Source organism: Pinus tabuliformis, chromosome J, assembly GCF_031772625.1.
Source record: "Pinus tabuliformis cultivar Carrire ecotype Pingquan chromosome J, CPIR1, whole genome shotgun sequence".
NCBI classification, from domain to species: Eukaryota; Viridiplantae; Streptophyta; class Pinopsida; order Pinales; family Pinaceae; genus Pinus; species Pinus tabuliformis.
In genome coordinates, this window is record NC_142295.1 from 1,071,506,270 (window position 1) to 1,071,526,230 (window position 19,961).

At 41.3% G+C, this 19,961-nt stretch overlaps 1 protein-coding gene across 1 annotated transcript in view; it reads left to right on the forward strand.

Moving 5' to 3' along the window:
• Nucleotides 1–19,961, forward strand: part of SEC8 (subunit of exocyst complex 8) — a 438,983-nt gene that overhangs the window by 175,723 nt on the left and 243,299 nt on the right. The gene's annotated exons all lie outside the window — the stretch shown is intronic.

Genomic DNA, 19,961 nt, shown 5'->3' on the forward strand with positions numbered 1-19,961 from the left:
CAGATCATCAACTGAAGGAAACAAAACAAGCACACAAGTGACACCATTGTTTTTGGATCAATGTCCCTGGAAAAACCCAATGCGGGAAAACTGATGCAACTATTTGAGGGTTTTAATTATTAAGTAGTTTTAGAATACAATCTGGGTGCCAAAACTGACTCACCCAATAGAGAATAATCTCGGCAGTAGTACCTCTCAATCGGAGATGTATGTTTCCGCTGATACCCCTTATAAACACTCTGACAGTTCCCACCTCCAATCTGCCCCACGAAAACCCTAGCGTTAGCCTCTAGGGACTGCGTCAACGCTTTGTGGCCCAACGTCTGCCCAACGTCACCCTAGCTTGCCCTGCGTCAGCCTCTGGAGGCACTGCGTCTGCCCTTAGAGCCTCTGCGTCACCCACGCTGGCTCTCTGAGGCACTGCGCAACTCCTGGCTGCCTCTGCGTGAGCCCTGGTTGGCTCTGCGCCCCACTTTCCCGGCTTCTGCGCTAATCCTCTCGATACTATCTCCGCCTCTTTGCTTCTGTATTCACTGCCCCTCAGCTGCAACTTTGATCACTCCTTCAATTTCCTTAGCAAGCCTAGCCCTAGAAAATTGAATTCTTGATCAAATCGGTGTATTCTCCAAGTGACCCTCAAGCCTCTTCTTTTTTATTTTTATTTTACAATGAATATATCCTAGAGCTGGGGGCAAAATTCGATCCTAGAGCCTTTTGGATATTGCATATGGGCAACAAGGAGTGAGGGTAGATCGTACAGGAGATTCTTTGAGGGCTGAAAATTTCATAGAGAAGATCAAGCAAATCCATCTACAGGTACAAGACACATTGCAGAAGTTGCAGGAAAAGTGTAAGGCCGAGCATGATCAACACAGAATAGAGAAGTCATTCAAAGTGGGAGACAAAGTATGGTTACAGTGGAATAAGGAGAGGATGCAGGGGCCTGGTAAGAAAATCAAGGCTCTGAGGTATGGCCCCTTTGAGATAGTAGAAAAGGTGGGTGATAATGCCTATCGACTCAGTTTACCACCATACATCTACTCAGTTGTGAATTTAGAGAATCTGAAACCTTATGAGCCTTCCATGCTAGTATAGGAAGAGGAACAGGTCCTACCTTCTGTGGAGGATTTGGCACCAGATGCTTAGGCATAGTTGACAGAAGATACAGTTTTGAAGAAGAGGTCTAGAACTACAAGACATGGGTAGCATGATCTTTGGCAGGTTGGATTGAAGGGACAACTTCCAGGGAAAGCTAAATGGTACACTAGAGAGAAGGTGGAGGAAAAATTTCCTCACCTCATTCAGTAGAGGCTTTTGGGGACCAAAAGCTTCCCAAAATGGGGAGGTGTGATCTGGATTGGATCATTATATTTTTTATCATTCATCTCGATGCATTTGGAGTGGAAAAAAAGGAGGAATCATCTCACGGGACCGTTTTTATCGGCGGGACCTAGTTTGGCAAAACGGGGTATGAAACCTTATGGGAGCATTTTGAGGCATCAAATGATGTTTTTTGGGGGTAAAACTTTGTTGCTCTAGTGCAATACCATTTCATGCTATTCTACACACAAATATCTTTCCAACAACATAAGAAGCACGTCAATTAGAGTTCGTATGCAAAAGTTAAGCCACTTAGAAGTTGACCTTCTTGTTTTCACACCTATAGTTTGGGAGGATGCCGTATCAGCCCCCATTATTCATGGAAAAGGGGCTAGCCACGTGATTATGATGTAAAAGACTCTAGAAGAGTGTAAATTATGACTCTAGTTAAGAGTTGATGTAGTCAAAATTAACCACTAGTAGGCTATCGGGCTGTGTTATAATCGGTCACTAGGAGGAAGAGGCATTCCATTCTTTCGAGAGCATTTTGTTCCATAGCTGAGCAAATATAGCGAGGAGAGATAGGAGGTAGAGCACACAGAGAGGAGCTGTGCACTATAACAGCCCACGAGCCACAAACATTACTTCTTTGTACCCACAACCATATTTCCAGACCTCTAGGATCGAATTTTGCCCCCAGCTCTAAGATTTATATTTTACAACAAGGATAGGTCGTAGACCCCTAGCTTTAAGATCGAATTTTGCCTAGGCATCCCCAAGGCTAGACTTGAATAGGATGAATTCATCCTTTTGAAGCAAATATTCTTGTTTGGTCCTTTCCCTTCACCTTGTCCAGGATAGGAAGATCATTGGTTTCTGCATTCCATCTGCGAACCTGGGCTGGGTCCACTTGGCCCTGTGTGGTCCCACTTCTCAATAAAGATTATTTGGCAATGACCATTTGGGAATCCAACTTTCCCACGGATTATAGGGATTGAGAACCTTGTTTATAAGCTTATCCTTTTCTCCCTCAACCCTCCAATCCTCACCCCTTATCCCTGTTGGACCAAGTCCCTTGCTTAAAGAGCATGCAAGTTCCATTCTTTACTCCATCCTTGGGAAAAGGTTTTCAGGGTCACTTCTCACCTATCCATTGATATATACTTTACAAGTGAATCCCTACACTATCGGGACTCCTCCCATCGATGAAAGTCTGTAAAGAGCAGGGAGACTTAGCTGTGGTGACAGTGGGCTAAGCCTCCACTATTGCCCTTAGCCTAGTGGTTTCCCTTGTAGGAACTGCTTTAGGTCCCATGCTGGTTTGAGTGGTAACAGGATCCACATGATGAATGGGATGATTTTGAGAACACGTGTACTGAGGATGACGAGGCTATGGAAAGTAAAGTTGAGGCTAACCTTACCTTTCTTGAGGGTATCACTCCTGGTAACTCTCCCTTTGAGAACCTTGAGGAAGGTGATCCCATGAGCTCCGTGGAAGATGACATTGAAGATTATTTCTTCATCGGAAAGGAAAAATGGTATATTGTTGGGCTTCAATTTGATTGTGCTCCCATTTATGACACCGACAAAGAGGATTAGGCTGAGATTGGTTTTTCCTGTCTCTTGAGCATTAGTTATGATGACATATCCATTGATACCCTTGGGAAGGAGAATTATTATTTTCCTTGGCATGAAAAGGGGTAGCCTGAAGTAATTGATTCTCCTTTTAGGGAAAACTAAATTTTTGATGCCAATAGTAAGGAAATCAATAAGGCTCCTACCTATCTTCCTCATGATTCTATATTCAAATCACCTGAGCCTTTAGATGATGATTTTGGGGAAGAGAAACCTATTGGACATAACATTCCACCCTTCCCTTTGCGCCTTCTTTTATTCATCATTTTGAGAGTGATTCCCGCACCTGTTATCATATGATCTCAAGTGACCTTGATCCCTTTCCCCTTTTTGAGTATAGTGTCAAGGAAGAACCCCTCATTGAATATTCTTTATCTCCTTGGGCACCCCCTCAGGATCATGATCAATCTATAATCTCCCCTTTCTAGTGTGATCATCATGGGCAACCTACTTGTGTTTCTCGATCTCGTCAGTCTCCCTTTCCTATTAATGATAACCTTGTAGAGGTCATAAAATATGACATAAATAATAAAGATCATAATGGAAATAATATGCCCGAAGTTGCCATCCATCAGAAGTTTATGAGCCTAATCATTGACATCTCTATATTTTGGTTAGAGGAGAGGATCTCATGGACTACATTACATCATTTTATTACCTCTTCTCACGTGATCACCCATGTGTGGGCATTCTATTTTCCTACCTCCCACCGGTCTTATCATCCATGTGATTATGTCCACATTGACTTAGCATTTGCTACATGAGTAATCATATAGGCTGACATATTTATATTGATTTGATGATATGTTGGTTGCACTGGCTTTATGATTACACTTAGTATTAGTTTTGTATCATATGCATGTTAGGGTAGGATGCATTGCATGCTGATTTTCATTGACATTAACATCATATGATATTCTCATGCTAGAATAATTGCATTTGAAAATTTATTTTCTTTATGAATCGATTTTATGGGTCTAATCCAAGCATGTGCGATCATGAGATGTTGCAAAAGCATGCTGCTCCGTGTCTTTCATCTATGATATGTGTAGGTAACAGGTCTACGGTGAACCAAGAGATTGCTGGTGTTCTTGTGACCTCCCATTCGAGTAACTTCGCCCACTTTTCAAGAGATCACGTCTCAGTTGGAGCCAAATGTTACCCACCATTTTGTGGGTGATATCCCTGGGAGAAAGTTTTTCGACAAGATGGTCTTCAGCCATCAGCCAACAACCCATTGCAGCCACCAACTAGCTCGTTTTTCCAATTCTCCACCACTTGAGCCAGCCATGTGGTCCCTCACCAATCTATTAACTAAACCAACACAAAAGAACCCTAAATACTGACGAAATATAATAAATGAATAATCTAATTTAGTATACTGAAAATATACTAAATAGAAATATAATCTATTTTGTGACTTGATGCCTGGTTAGATGAGTTATTGTGTAATTTGGCTTGCTGTCCTGTTTGATAGATCTGCAAATCTGCAAGTAAAATATTAACAGTAAGCCAAGACTCAAAATTGCATTAAGTATATCATGCAAATAGTCAATTTTGGTGTATTAAAAATACCTTAACAGAATATTAAGTGTTTCTATGATTAAACACTTGGTTAGGGGGGTTCCTTTGTAAATTTACTTGCTGCCCTGTTTTTAGCATGTTTATAATTTTTGCAGAAAATGCAAAAACCAACAAGCCCTTCTCTTGTTCAACGTAATGATGAGCGCCCCGAACTTCTCAACCACCCCTCATTGAATAAATTATCCCAAGAGCTCGCTGTCAGGGTATTTGTGTATTTCTCCCTACTGTCCTTTAAGGCTTCACATTCTAAAATAAAGTGTTTTGCAGTTTCCACTTTTCCGGAAGTGCAAAAAGTACACATTCTTTCTTCCCAATCTTCTTTAGGTCTTTTCCAATGTTTAGTTTCACAATGGAGTTGGTAAGAGTTAGTTCTTAACTGGGCAATAAGAATTTTTGCTCTCCATGATATATTGGCCCCTATATATGCTTTTTGATGATTATTGTAACTGGGATCACCTCTTCGATATAATACTTTTTCTCTCCCTATCCATTCATCCCAAATACACTTGTGGAACTTATCAATAACAAAGGCCTTTATCTCTTTACCATTCGTGGGACACATCTTTAGGTAAATATCACATTTACTGAACCATTTGATATTTTGCCGCATCCAAGTGTTCTTTCTTTTGCACAAAATGTCATTGAAGACAATCTTAGGCCATCTGTCCTCTACCATTTTTTCTATTCCTTTTAAATATCTTATGAGCTGCACCATAGCAAGTGCTTCAATAGGGAGAACCCCCATTTCACTCATCATGATATCATAAAGGACCAATTTTTTTTTTTGAACTTGTTTGGGACCGAACGGTTTTGGATTTTCACAATTTGCTTCCACTGTAAGTCAAAGGTACTATTGGCCCACAATTCACACCCATAGAGAACAACCAAAATTACTAAAAGCTAAAAAGAGTTTGGATAGTCTTCCAGTCCCATAACTGTGCCTCCTTGCACCTATTTTGAAAAGCATAAATTACTTTCCAATCGCTAAAGTCCTCTTCCTTCTGCAACTTTCCCAACTTAGATTTTTATTGAAGTCAAATCCAAGGCATTTGTAATTTGCTACTTCTTGAAGAGTGCTACCTTCAAAGTAGAACTTTTGTTGATCATGATTTCTTTTGTTAGATAAAACCACCAATCTTGTCTTGCTAATATTGACTTGAATCCCCACTATTTTACAAACAAGATCAAGGGAAAGTAAGTGCTCTTGCATGCTAAGAGCAGATAGAGGAATGAAAATAAGGTCATCTGCATACAAAAGAAGCCTCATCACAAAATCACCCAAAAGGACACCATCACCACCTTGATTGTTTAACTTCTCTTCAAGTTTGTCAATATATAGACCAAAAAGCCTAGGTCACAAAGGACACCTTTGCTTGACCCCGATATCCCTCCTAAAACTTTTGGATATGCTAGCTGAAGTTCTGATTTTGACTTTAACCTCTTCATATATCCTATGGATAGCTGCTTTGAGATGTAAAGGAACCCGAAGTTCCTCCATTATGTGCCAAAGTTTATCCCTAGGGACCATGTCAAAAGCTTTCCTAAAATCAACAAAGTAGCAAAGTTTTCCTCCTTTTTCTCCTACAGTTTTTCAATGATGTTTCTTAATGTTATACCATGGTCAACTATGGAATGATTATGTTTAAAGCCCGCTTTTCCTTTAGCACGTTTACCCCTTATTTCCGCCCACTTGCCGATTCTATTTTCTAGCATACTTCTAAATAGTTTTGCAAACAAAGGATTTATCATTATGGTCTTATAATTGGAGGGATTATTGATGTCACCACTCTTGCAAAGAGGTATTGCTAGACTAGTTGTCCAATTTGTAGGGAACCCCTACTGAATGATGTTGTTGAAGATTTTCATAATGTGAGGTGAAAGAGTTTTCAAGACCCACTCTAGATACTTTGCTTGAAGTTCAACTAAATCTTTTGCTTTTCCAGTACCCAACTTCTTAATGCCCCTCTCAACCTCTTCCACAACGAAAAGCTTAGTAGTGGCATTGAAGAATGCGGGGGGTCAGCCTTGGAAACCTACTCATGAAGTTGTCTTGCAAAATCAAACCATTGAGAAGCTGTAGTATTATTTTCATTTTGTTTCTTTGTTGGTTGAAGCTCTTTCCAAAATAACTTAGGGCTATTTTTCCCCAAGAAGATCAGTTACCTCCATGAGACCATGAAATTAGCTTTTTTCTTTCTCAAAATTTATTTGTAAACTTTAAGATCTATTTATTTCTTGTTTAACTCTTCGAAACTTCTTTTCTTTTTTGCATTCATCATCAAAACAAGCAATAACCAGAAAGCAATTGGTTTCATATTTTCTATATTTTTCTCTTTTGTAGTTTGCAAGTTCTTGTTGAATTAAATTTGTTAGCTCGTGTGTTATGAATATAAAGTATATAAAATAAAATAAATATAAATAAATGTAAATAATAAATAATGAAGTAATGATAATATTAAATAGTCATTAGTTAAGTGAAAAGACATGTCTAAACGACATGCCCAATCATGAAAATACACCTTCCTAGGTATATAAGCAACGCTTCATTGTAACATTCAATATCCTTGTACATTATATATATATATATATATATTAATTTATTATTACAAATACCTTTTGTGTATTTTTACATTAAAGTCAACAAGCTATAAGTTTTGTTGCTTTAGTGGTATCAAAGCCATGTGAGTCTTTGAACGTTATCTGCCGCACAATATGTCATTAAGTTTTTGCCCTGAATTCATTGAGCAGTTTAGTAAAATTCAAGAAGCATTTCAGCGATTAGAAAAATCATGTGCAGAAGTTACAACATGTCTAGAGGAAATCCATAATAAGGAAAATGATAGCGACAATGAAGAAACAAAACAAGGTGAAGCAGGAGATGAAGATTTTGATCAGAATGATGATAATGAAAATGAAGATGTAATAGATAATGATGAATATGAAAATGATATCAATCAAGATGGTGAAGAAGATGAAGCAGTAGATGATTATAATGTTGAAGATGAAGATGTTGCAGAAAATGATCAAGATGATGATCTAGATAAAGCTGATAAAGATCAAGATGAGGATCCTGATGAAGCTGATTTTGATGAGGATGAGAATAAAGATGATCTTAAAGATAAAGATGGCCTGGATTATAATAACGGTAAAGAACAATGTGATGATGCTTTTCAGCAGCAACTAACAAGGCTGCCTTTGGTAAGAAGGTTTATGTTTCCAATTTCATGGAAAAGACCTTTGCAAACCATGACTTTTAAAAGTGCAATTATGAAGTTTCTCCCTCCAAGAAGTTCATGTCAACCACTAAATTGGATGAAGACTTGTAATTCTGAACTTCCATTACCTCAAAACATTGATGATCACAAACACAACAATGGTTACACTTTCATAGCAAATGTAACAAATGGTTTGGCTGCACTGAAGAATTTGCAACCACAATTTCCAGATATTAAGGTATTTTTAGATGTAAGGTCAACACTCCTAAGTACTTGTGATGTAAAGTATGAGAGAAATCCATTTGAGGGTTTAGTGGCAGTTCCTAAGAAGAACATAAAATGTTTAAATCTTGCTTCAGTTTTAAGTAGATATTTCGACAAACCCTTAAACCACTGGGATGTGGGTGCTGTGAGAAGCAATAAGCATGGAAGCCCCAATTTGGATCACAAATCAGACTGCTATGAAGACGTGCATCTCGAGTACCACTCGACTCTCTTAAGTGCGTTAGAGCGCTTTCTTCCTCAGTTTTTGAATGCCCCGTGCGACATTAAGCTCCAAATATTGAACAAAGTGTTGATTTCTGGTAGCATCAAATGTGCTCTAAGCCTCAAAATTTGCAGGGAGGCTTGGACACATGTATTCCACAACACCCATAAATTGTTTTGGGAAATTCCACCCAGAATAAGTTTTATTAAAATAATTAATTATTTTAATGGGTGCCTAAGTCTAAACTTAGGAAATTAAAATAATTAAAGGATATTAATCAAACTGTGGGTGAAAATTCTTAGAAGAAGACAAGGATCAAGCCAAAATGATCTGAGCCATTGATTAGCATCTAATCTGGGCCGTTGGTTCTCAACAGAAGGATTATAAGAGGAGGCTTGATGGGCATTTGGAAAATACATTGAGGAAGAGATCAGAGATTGAATTTCTGAAGAGAGCAGCGCAAAATTTGCTAGAGAGAGATTCAAATTGATTTCTTGCAGTGAGAGAGGGGTAGGGATAATAGACCAGAGGAAGTTTTCTTGATTCGGGGAGTGCATAGTAGGGTGACAACATACTCCACAGAGTGGTTGACCCAGTGCAAAGAGGGAGCGCAAAGCTTCAGAGGGAGATTTGTGTTTGCTGAGGAGAAGTCAAGTCTTAGAGGCAAGAGCTAGAGTGGGAGCCCAAAGAGTCAGAAGATCGATTTCCGAGAGCAGCAACTGATCAGCAACAAGAGAGAGACGGTAGTCCGAGCAGGCTGACGTAGAGGCAACAAGGGGCAACTCATCTCGAGCTAAGGTCAGTGTCGGATCACTGGTGAGTGAGAATTTTCTGACTAGATGTTTGTTAGTTATTTTCTCTGCATGGATTGCTAGTTCTAAAGCATCCATAGATTTGCACTCAGATTACCACTGCTTAATAATACAGACCCTCAACGGTTGCACCGATTTTCCCACAATGGGTTTTTCCGAGGACATTTGTTCAAAAATAATTGTGTAGAAGTGTGTGATGATTTATCTCCTGTGCTGTATTTAGTTTTTGCAGTTTTTTATTTGTGTAGGATGCAGTGTATTTAATTCGATATTTGCCGTAGCACACAGCAAGTAAATTGTTTAATCGAATTAACAATTAGAAGAATTAACATCAGTTGTTGCAGTAGGAATCGGGTAACTGATTTTTCACATGGTATCAGAGCACAGATCGTGAGTAGAAGAGCTCAGAAGCAGAAAGGAAGAGGAGTTCGAAATTACTACAGAGGCAGCAATTCAAAACCCCAGAGGCAACGTAGTTCGTGGGCCAAGGAGGTTGAAGTTTTGAGGAGAATTCGATTTCTCTAAGTGAGTCGACAGAGAAATTCGATCTCTAGATCGAAGCTTTCCAAAGGCAGAAGTGAGCAGTGTATTTTTCCTTGCAGAGCAGATCTTCAGCTGGGACGCAGATATTTTGCAGCAGTTGCTGGCATAATAGCGTCAGTGGGGGAGAAGAAGACACACTTGAGGGAATTTCTTCCTCAGAGAATTCGGGGCCAAGGAATTCAAATTCTCAATTGCTGAGCAGCTGTAGAGAGGAGCAGATCTACTAACTCCAGTATGGAGTGCGTAGGCCAGCTTAGGAGCAATGCATAGGAGAGAGGAGGCAGTTTGACATTTCACTGGAAGAGATGGCAACTCATGGGTTGCGAGATCACGATCGGTTAGAGGGTGCCTCCAACTATGTGATTTGGAAGGCCAATCTCTCCTGCTTTCTAGATTAGCATGATCTCAAGATGTATGCCAATAGTGTGGTAGCTGTGCCCGTAGATGCAGATCCACTCAAGAAGTACAAGGCTGATATGGCGAAGACCAAGAGGATCATTCTCGATGGAGTTTGAGATCATGTAATATCCCATATAGCCGACAAGGACACTGCCCGACAGATGTGGGAAGCCTTAGCGACGCTATATGAAGGATCTTCCGAGCAACGAAATATGTACTTGGAGGAGAAGTTGAGATTGCACGAAGATGTAGAAAGGGGAGCGAATAGATCCCTTCCTTAAGAGGCTTTAGGAAGTCTGAGATCAGTTAGCTTCAGTAGGGTTAGGTCCCCAACCTAGAGAGTTTGTTCGATTAGCGTTGAATAACGTTTTTGAAGATTGGCAAGTATTTATCCAGAGCATCTTGGGCAGAGAACACTTGCCAGATTGGGAACATGTATGGGCTGATCCACGCAGGAGGAGATGAGGCATGACCTGGTGAAGGCCACAATCAGTCAGTAGCAGCAGTGGGACGAAGACCTTGAAGGAAGAGGAGGATGTGGCCCTTGCATCAAAGGGGCAGCAGGTGGAGTGCAGGAGGAAGGAGGACATTTCAAAGATCAAGTGCTTCATGTGTGGCGAGATGGGCCACTACAAAACTCAATGCCCTCTCAAAAACAGGGACAAGGAGGAGAAGCAGGATCAACAAGCTGCATCTGCTGATATTGACAGGCTTTCCTCTAGGTTGGAGGAAGAGTTTCCCATGATTGTCGACATGCCTCCACGGGTGTGGTGTGGTGATCTAGAGTTGTAGTTTCAGAGAGCTACAAGATGGGCAGGATCCTTGAGGAGCCTGCCTCTCGGTTCAATACCTTGCTACAGGAGCCCACATAAGAGTAGCAAGATAGACCAATTTCAGTTGGTGCAAAGTGGTGCTAGAGATTGAGCAACGCATAGTAGAGTGGGTCACAGTGCAGTTGGTGCAAAGCAGAGGCCAACAACAATGCAGAGGCTTCAAAGGGTCAACACAAAGACTAGCAACATTCAAAACTCCAACTACAAATGCATCATGCTGAACACCCGTTTAGTAATTTTGGATGCTTTTCCGTTGCTGATGCAGTAGTAGCAACAATTGGAGAAGGTTGGAGTGCAGTTGCAGTGTTGGCAGTGGCAGTGGCAACAACAACACGGATGCAAAATTTGAGAGGGAGTTGCAGTGTTGGCAGTGGCAGTGTCAACAACAGTACAGATGCAACATTTGCGCAGTAGTTGGTGGGTAACAATGTCGGACATCAGTAAGGCAGAGGGAGATGTTACAGAGAAGAGTGATGCTTCAGCGAGATGCATTACTAGAGCACATTCCTCGCTAAGAGGGAGTATTGATTTCTAGTAGCATCGAATGTGCTCTAAGCTTCAAAATTTGCAGGGAGGCTTGGACACATGTGTTGATGTGGGGTAGCATTGGATGTGCTCTAGCAACAAAAATTGGTGGAGAGGCTAAAGCACATGAGATCTCAAATACCTAGAAATGGTTTGGGTAGATTCTAAATAGTTTGGGACATATTAAAATAATTAATATTTTAATGGAGTCCCTAAGTCTAAAGTTAGGGAAAATAAAATATTAATGTGAATTAATATAAAACTATGTTAGAAGGGTCCAGAAGTCATGGATTTTTAATGGAGTCCTTAAGTCTAAACTTAGGGAAAATAAAATATTAATGTGAATTAATATAAAACTGTGTTAGAAGGGTCCAAAAGTCATGGATCAAGCCAAAGTTAATCTGAACTGTTGATTAGGGACTTAATCTAGGCCGTTGAATTGTCAACGAGAAAAGTATAAGAGAAGGCTTGAGGGTCACTTGGAGAATACACCGAGTTGATCAAGAATTCGATTTTCTAGGGCAGGGTTTGCTGAGGAAATCGAAGGAGTGATCAGAGTTGCAGCTAAGGGGCAGTGAATACAGAAGCAGAGAGGCTGAGAGGGTACCAAGAGCATTAGCGCAGAAGCCAGGCGAGAGGGACGTAGAGCCAGCTAGAGGCCACGCAGAGCCAGTCAGGGCCCCACGCAGAGGCATCCAGGAGTTGAACAGTGCCAAAGAGAGCCAGCTTGGGTGTTGTAGAGGCTCTAGAGGCTGATGCAGTGCCTCTAGAGGCTGACGCAGGGCGAGTTGGGGTGATGCTGGGCCAGAGAGGCAAATGCAGTCCCTAGAGGCAGACGCTGGAGATTTCGTGGGGCAGATTGGAGCTGAGAGCTGTGGGATTGTTTATTCGCGATTTCAGCCGAAATATCTATCTCTAACTGAGAGGTACTACTACCGAGATCATTCTTTGTTGGGTGAGCTGGTTTGACACCCAGATTGTATTCTAAAACTGCTTAATAATAAAACCCTTAGATAGTTGCACCGGTTTTCCCACATTGGGTTTTTCCGGGGACATTACTCCAAAAACAACGGTGTCACTTGTGTGCTTGTTTTTCCTTCAGTTGATGATCTGTAATGTGTTGACCATGTACTTGTATTTATTTTCAATATTTACATGGTAAATAATTTGTTAATTAAACAAAACAAGTAGGCAGAAATAAATCAGAAAGTACATGAAGGATTTATAATAGTTAGACTTAGAAATTCCAACATGGTATCAGAGCATGATTGTAGATCACATGAGAATTGAGGGCATCAGCCGAGCAGAGAAGCAACAATAGAAACATTGTTCTGAGTGACATAAGCTATTCCTAGCAGAGAAGCAGCATGGAAGGGGTGACGCAGTGCCTGCATCATCAAGTTTGAGCCATGAGGAGGATCAGCGCAGTGGCAGAAGGGAGCAGACCTGACCTACGCAGTGCCCGGTCATTTTTCTCAGTCAGGAAGGATTGACGCTCGTGGCCAGGAGGAGCGGATTTTGCTGGTGCCAGGATTGTGTAGAGCCTATAAGCTCTAACCTTCAGTTTGTTGAGGCACAGGAGGCTGTGGGTAAGTTGTGGAGTGAAGCTGGTGGGGTACTGCGGTCAGAACAATATCTAACAGGGCAAGACCAAGACCAAGGAGGAGGGAGTTGCTGCCGAGGATTTCTAGCCAAGAAATCCGGAGCAGTGGTGCAGTTGCACTAACGATCGGAGTGGGGGCATCTTGACATTGGCAGAGGGGTTTCCAGGAGGGAAATCGAGGCTCATAAGGAGTCACACCGAGAAATTCCAAAAGGGAAGTAGAGGAGCAATGAAATGGCAGTGAATGGGGTAAGAGACCAGGACAGACTGGACGAAGCCTCAAACTTCGTAGTCTGGAATTCCAGAATCTTGTCGTTCTAGACAGGAATCGTCTCAAGCACTTCGCCTTGAAGACGATAACGATCCCAGTTGACCCGGTTGAGAACGACAAGTATGAGGAGGCAATGGCAAGGGCCAGGAACATCATCTTTAATGGGGTCAAGGACAATGTAGTACCACATATTGCTGAAAAGGAAACCACAAATGTGATGTGGGAGGCCCTGACAAAATTGTATCAACATACCTTCGTGCAAAGGAAGATGCTACTAGAAAATTAGCTGCGGTCATACCAGATGCAGAAGGGAGAATAGATTGACACCTTCCTCCATCGATTGAAGGAGATCGGGGATCAACTGACTTCCATAGGGGCCACACAGGATCAAGAATTGATGGCGAGGACAACCCTGAATGCAGTCTCAGAAGATTGGGAGGTGTTTGTCCAGAGCATACTGGGCAGGTCGACCCTTCCAGATTGGGAGGAACTATGGGCGACTCTTCACAAAGAAGAGATCAGAAGGCTGACCAAGGCGAGAAGCAGTTGCAAGGGGGTCAGAATCAAGGAGGAAGAGGAGGATGCTGCCTTAGCATCTCAGGGAAAGCAGGGGAAACAGAAGAAGGACCTCTCCAAGGTCAAATGCTTCCACTATGGGGAACTGGGTCACTATGCGAGCTAGTGTCCAAGGAAGAAGAGCAAGGGAGAGGCTTCCGAGACCAAGGCTGCGCCAGCAAGGGTGGAGAAGGAAGTGGATACAGATGATGACTGTGCCATGAGCGCTCACACGCCACTTGAGAGGAAGTGGGGAGACATTGAGCTGTAGTCAGATGGACTACAGGTGATGAGGGGCAGGATCATCGAGGTACCCAGCCTCTTGGATTATACCTTTCTACGGGAGCCTCGAAGAGGAGTAACACTACTGGCGGATGTTAGTAGAGACGGATGCGGATGGAGCGACAGAGGGAGCTGCAGTGCAGGAGTCCTAGGATAGTGTGAGGCAATAATGCGAGGTGGATGGAGTTGTTGCTGCAGCGCAAAGGTCAGAGAGGGAGCACTTGTCACCGACATAAGGAGTTTCAGCATCGTGGGTATCTCTAGCCTGACATAGATGTCAGATTTAGGAGATCAGTTACTTACTTTTCAGTAATTGAGTTGCAGTGCGGCAGTTAGCAGTGGCAGTGCTATGGGCAGCACGATGTAGCATGTTGAGAGGGGTTACTGTACGGATGCAGCAGTGGCAGTGGTAGGGCCATGGGTAGCTGTACATGATGCAGCAGTACAAAGGATGTTGGGCAATAGGACTAGCATCAGCACAAGGACCAATGCCAAATGATCAGGGTGATGTTCAGTGAGGAGCATTACTAGAGCACAATCCTCGCTAAGAGGGAGTGTTGATGTGGGGTAGCATCGGATGTGCTCTAGCAATGAAAATTGGGGGAGAGGCTAAAGCACATTAGATCTCCAATACCCAGAAATGGTTTGGGCAAATTGTAAATAGTTTGGGACATATTAAAATAATTAATATTTGATGGAGTCCCTAAGTCTAAACTAAGGGAAAATAAAATATTAATGTGAATTAATATAAAACTGTGTTAGAAGGGTCCAAAAGTCATGGATCAAGCCAGAGTTAATCTTAGCCGTTGATTAGGGACTTAATCTTGGCCGTTGAATTGTCAAAGAGAAAAGTATAAGAGGAGGTTTGAGGGTCACTTGGAGAATACACCGAGTTGATCAAGAATTCGATTTTCTTGGGCAGGGCTTGCTGAGGAAATTGAAGGAGTGATCAGAGTTGCAGCTGAGGGGCAGTGAATACAGAAGTAGAGAGGCAGAGAGGGTACCAAGAGCATCAACGTAGAAGCTGGGAGAGAGGGATGTAGAGTTAGCTAGAGGCCACACAGAGCCAGTCGGGGCCCACGCAGATGCAGCCAGGAGCTGCGTAGTGCCAGAGAGAGCCAATGTGGGTGACACAAAAGATCTAGAGGCTGATGTAGGGCGAGTGGGGGTGACGTTGGGCCAGAGAGGTTGATGTAGTCGCTAGAGGCAGATGCTGGAGATTTCGTGGGGCAGATTGGAGCTGAGAGTTGTGGGATTGTTTATCTGGGGTTTCAGCCAAAATATCGGTCTCCGACTGAGAGGTACTACTGCCAAGATCATTCTCTGTTGGGTGAGCTAGTTTGGCACCTAGATTGTATTCTGAAACTGCTTAATAATAAAACCCTTAGATAGCTGCACCTATTTTCCCGCATTGGGTTTTTTCGGGGACATTAGTCTGAAAACAACGGTGTCACTTGTGTGCTTATTTTTCCTTCAGTTGATGTTCTATAATGTATTGAGCATGTACTTGTATTTATTTTTAGTATTTACATGGTAAATAACTTGTTAATTAAACAAAACAAGTAGGCAGAAATAAATCAGAACGTACATGAAGGATTTCTAACTGTTAGACTTAGAAATTCCAACAACATGTATTCCACAACAACCAGAAATCATTTTGGGAAATTCCACCCATAATCAATTTTATTAAAATAATTAATTATTTTTAATGGGTGCCTAAGTCTAAACTTAGGAAATTAAAATAAGTAAAGGGTATTAATCAAAATGTGGGTGAAACTTCTAGAAGAAGACAAGGATCAAGCCAAAATGACCTGAGCCATTGATTAGCATCTAAACTGGGCCATTGGTTCTCAACAGATCGATTATAAGAGGAGGCTTGATGGGCATTTGGAAAATACATCAAGTAAGAGATCAGAGATCGAATTTCTAAAGAGAGCAGCGCAACAGTTGCCAGAGAGATATTCAAAGTGATTTCTTGTAGTGAGAGAGGGGCAGGGATAGTAGAATGGAGGACGTTTTCCTGATCCGAGGAGTGCATAGCAAGGAGACAACGTACTCCACAAAGAGGCTGACACAGTGTAGAGAGGCAGCACAAAGATTCAGAGGGAGATCCGTATTTGCTGAGGAGAAGTCGAGTCTTAGAGGCAGGAGCCGGAGTGGGAGCCCGAAGAGCCAGAAGATCGATTTCCCAGAGCAACAACTAATCAACAACAAGGGAGAGAGATGTTAATTTGGGGTAGCATCGGATGTGCTCTAGCCATGAAAATTGGTGGAGAGGATAAAGTGCATGAGATCTCCAAGACCCAGAAAGGGTTTGGGCAGATATTTAACCGGTTTGGGAAATATTAAAATAATTAATATTTTTAATATAGTTCCAAAGTCTAAACTTAGGAAAAATAAAATATTAATGGGTATTAATATAAAACCGTGTTAGAATGGTCCAAAAGTCATGGATCAGGCCAAATTTAATCTTAGCCGTTGATTAGAGATTTAATCTCGGCTGTTGATGGACCAACGAGAAAAGTATAAGAAGAAGCTTGAGGGTCAGTTGGAGAACACACCAAGAGAGATCAAAAATTCGATTTTCTATGGTAGGGTTTGCTGAGGAAGGCGAATGAGTGATCTGAGTTGCAGTTGAGGGGCAATGAATACATAGCAGAGAGGTAGAGTTAGTACGAGGAGGATCAGTGCAGAGCTGGGAGAGGTTGACATAGAGCGAGCCAGTGGCCACGCAGAGGTAGCCAGGAGCTGCGCAGAGCCAGAGAGGGCTAGCGTGTGAGACGCAGAGGGTCTAGGGGCTGATGCAGAGGCTCCAGAAGCTGACGCAAAGCCCAGAGAGGCTGACGCAGGGCCTAGAGGCAGCACTGGGAGAATTTTGTGGGACAGACTGAGAGCTAGAGAGTTGGATAGGGTGACGCAGTCCCTATCAGAGTGACGCAGAGTAGTAGAAGCTGCATTGTTGCTGTGGGATCGTTCATTTGGTGATTTAGCTGGAATATCTGTCTCCGACTGAGAGGTACTACTGTCGAGGGCATTCTCTGTTGGGTGAGCCATTTCTAGCACCTAGGTTGTATTCTGAAACTGCATAATAATAAAACCCTTTGAATAGCTGCACCGGTTTTCCCGCATTGGGTTTTTCCGAGGACATTAATCCAAAAACAACGGTGTCACTTGTGTGCTTGTTTACTTTCAGTTGATGATCTGTATGTGTTGATATTGTACTTGTATTTATTTTCAGTATTTACATGGTAAATAACTTGTTAAGTAATTGAACAAGTAGGAAGAAATAAATCAGATAGTATAGGAAGAATTTCTAACGGGTTAGAATTAGAAATTCCAACAAGAGATGATGGTCCCAACAGGTTGACGCAGAACTGCGTAAGTAGCGCAAAGGCAACAAGGGGTAGCTCATCTCAAGCTAAGGTCAGTGTCAGAACACAGGTGGAAGTGAGGATTTTCTCACTGGACGTTTGGCAATTATTTTGTCTGCATGGATTGCTAGTTCTGAAGCATCCATAAATTTGTACTGAGATTACTACTACTTAATAATACAAACCCTTTGCTACTGCACTGATTTTCCCACACTGGGTTTTTCGGGGACATTTGTCCAAAAATCACTGTGTAGATGTGTGTGATGATTTCTCTCCTATGTTGTATTTAGTTTCCGTAGTTTTTTTGTGTAGGCTGCAGTGTATTTAATTTCATATTTGCCGTAGCACACAACAAGTAAATTGTTTAATCGAATTAACAATTAGAAGAATTAACATCAGTTGTTGTAGTAGGAATCGGGTAACTGATTTTTCACACAAAGTTGTATCCAGATACACACCCCGGGCAGATCAGAGTTGGGTCCAATGTCAGAGAGAGTTCAGGGGGAGAATTTTAAATGACTATCAACCTCTGCATAAATAATTATACACCTTGAACCCTAAACTCTTCTTTGTTGAGAGTTTTATTAATGCTGTTAATGAGAATACAGAGGAAAGTTATAAAAGGATAGTTTCATAATCATCACCAGGGGTGTATACATTTGACATGTTTCAACAAGGCTTCTGTGAGTTATTGATAAGTGAGGTGGAAAATTTTGAAAAGCGAGTTGATGCTACAAAGCTGACTCTTATGAGACATAATACAATGAACAAGTATGGAGTAGTTCTAGATGACTTTGGATTTGAAAGTATGCTTGATAAATTAATGATTAATTTCGTCAAAACTTTGGCTTCAATTTTAAGTGGTATCCATTTCTCTGTCGTTCCAACACTTTCTTTATTTGTTCCAAAACCTTCCATTGGCAAGAGTTTTCTTGAGATTTCTCAAGTCCATGACTCTCTAAGGCACATAAGTGCGTATTGTATGGTTGCAACACTGGTGGATTCTTACGTGATATGGACAAAGAATGGGTACAATGACTTCAATAAATTTTATATGCAAGCGGCTTCAGGGACAAAAGGAGGCTCAAGTGGGTCACTAGTAATTCCTCCACTGTCCTAATGTCCACATACACATTCACCGTTGCAATCGCGCTGCTGGCTGCCTCCGCTGTGCCTCCCTCCTTCTGACCGCATTTTCTCTCGACTGCATACACTGTTCCGTGTCCCCTCTCTGCTGTGTCTTCCCCCCGACAACATCCACAGATCGTGCCATTGTCATTGCACGGCTCCCCCCGCCGCGCTGTCTTCCCATTGTCTGACAACTGTTGTTCCAGATAAACCGGCGAGGAAGCCATGCACACACCATTAAGAGAGGTTGCTACCCCAACATCAAATGATGTGTCCCGATCAAACGCTGGGTCATATGGTACGTGTGCCCCGGTGATACGTTATGTAGATGTCAGATTGATATATTGCGTAATATATAGTCAGACATATCACATAGTAATGACATATGTTTGCGTGATATATAGTTGATATCATATAGTCACATTATAACTAAATTAACAAATTTTAATTAATTTAATTAATTAAAATTATTTAATTAATTTAATTAATTATCTATATATATATATATAACCCTAGTTCCAAAATCATATCACCAGAGAAATTATACATGTTGAGGTACCAGTGACCAATCACATTTATAAAAAATGATGTGATCAAAGTGAAGACAATTGTTCAAGATTAAGGTGAAGAAAACTGTCAACATTGAGCTTTGAGGACAAAGCTTTTGAAGGAAGGGGCAATGTTACGAATATAAATTATATAAAATAAAATAAATATAAATAAATGTAAATAATAAATAATCAAGTAATGGTTATGTTAAATAGTCATTAGTTAAGTGAAAAGGCATGTCTAAAAGACATGCCCAGTCATGAAAGGACACCTGCCTAGGTATATAAGCAGGGCCTCATTGTAACATTCAATATCCTTGTACATTTTATATATACTAATAAATTATTATTACAAATACCTTTTGTATATTTTTACAGTAAAGTCAACAAGCTATAAGTTTTGTTGCTTCAGTGTGACTATGAAGGCCATGTGAAGGAATTTTTTGTTTCTTGAAAACCCTGTTTAATGCTATGTTGAAGGTGTTACTGTTTCTTCGAGTTAGAAAAAATTTGACCTTTGAGGGAAATTGATGAATGTACTAACTTTTTGACCCAAGCTGCTTCTTTTTTGTCCAAGAGAACCTTAAATGAACTAGTTTGTGATTAGATTTTAAATCCCAGATCTGTTCCCCAATCCAAACTTCCTCCATTTTCTCACATAAACCATGCGAGCAAATTGTATAATCCATTACACTTGCACCATTATAGGTATTACAAGCGAAAATAATAGAGTTCTCCCTCTATCTAAGCCATTGCAAATGACTAAATCAGATTCCCCACATAGAGTAAGAAGTTGTTCCCCAAAATGATTGTAGCTTTTGTTGTCTTCTGAAACTCTTACCCAATTGTG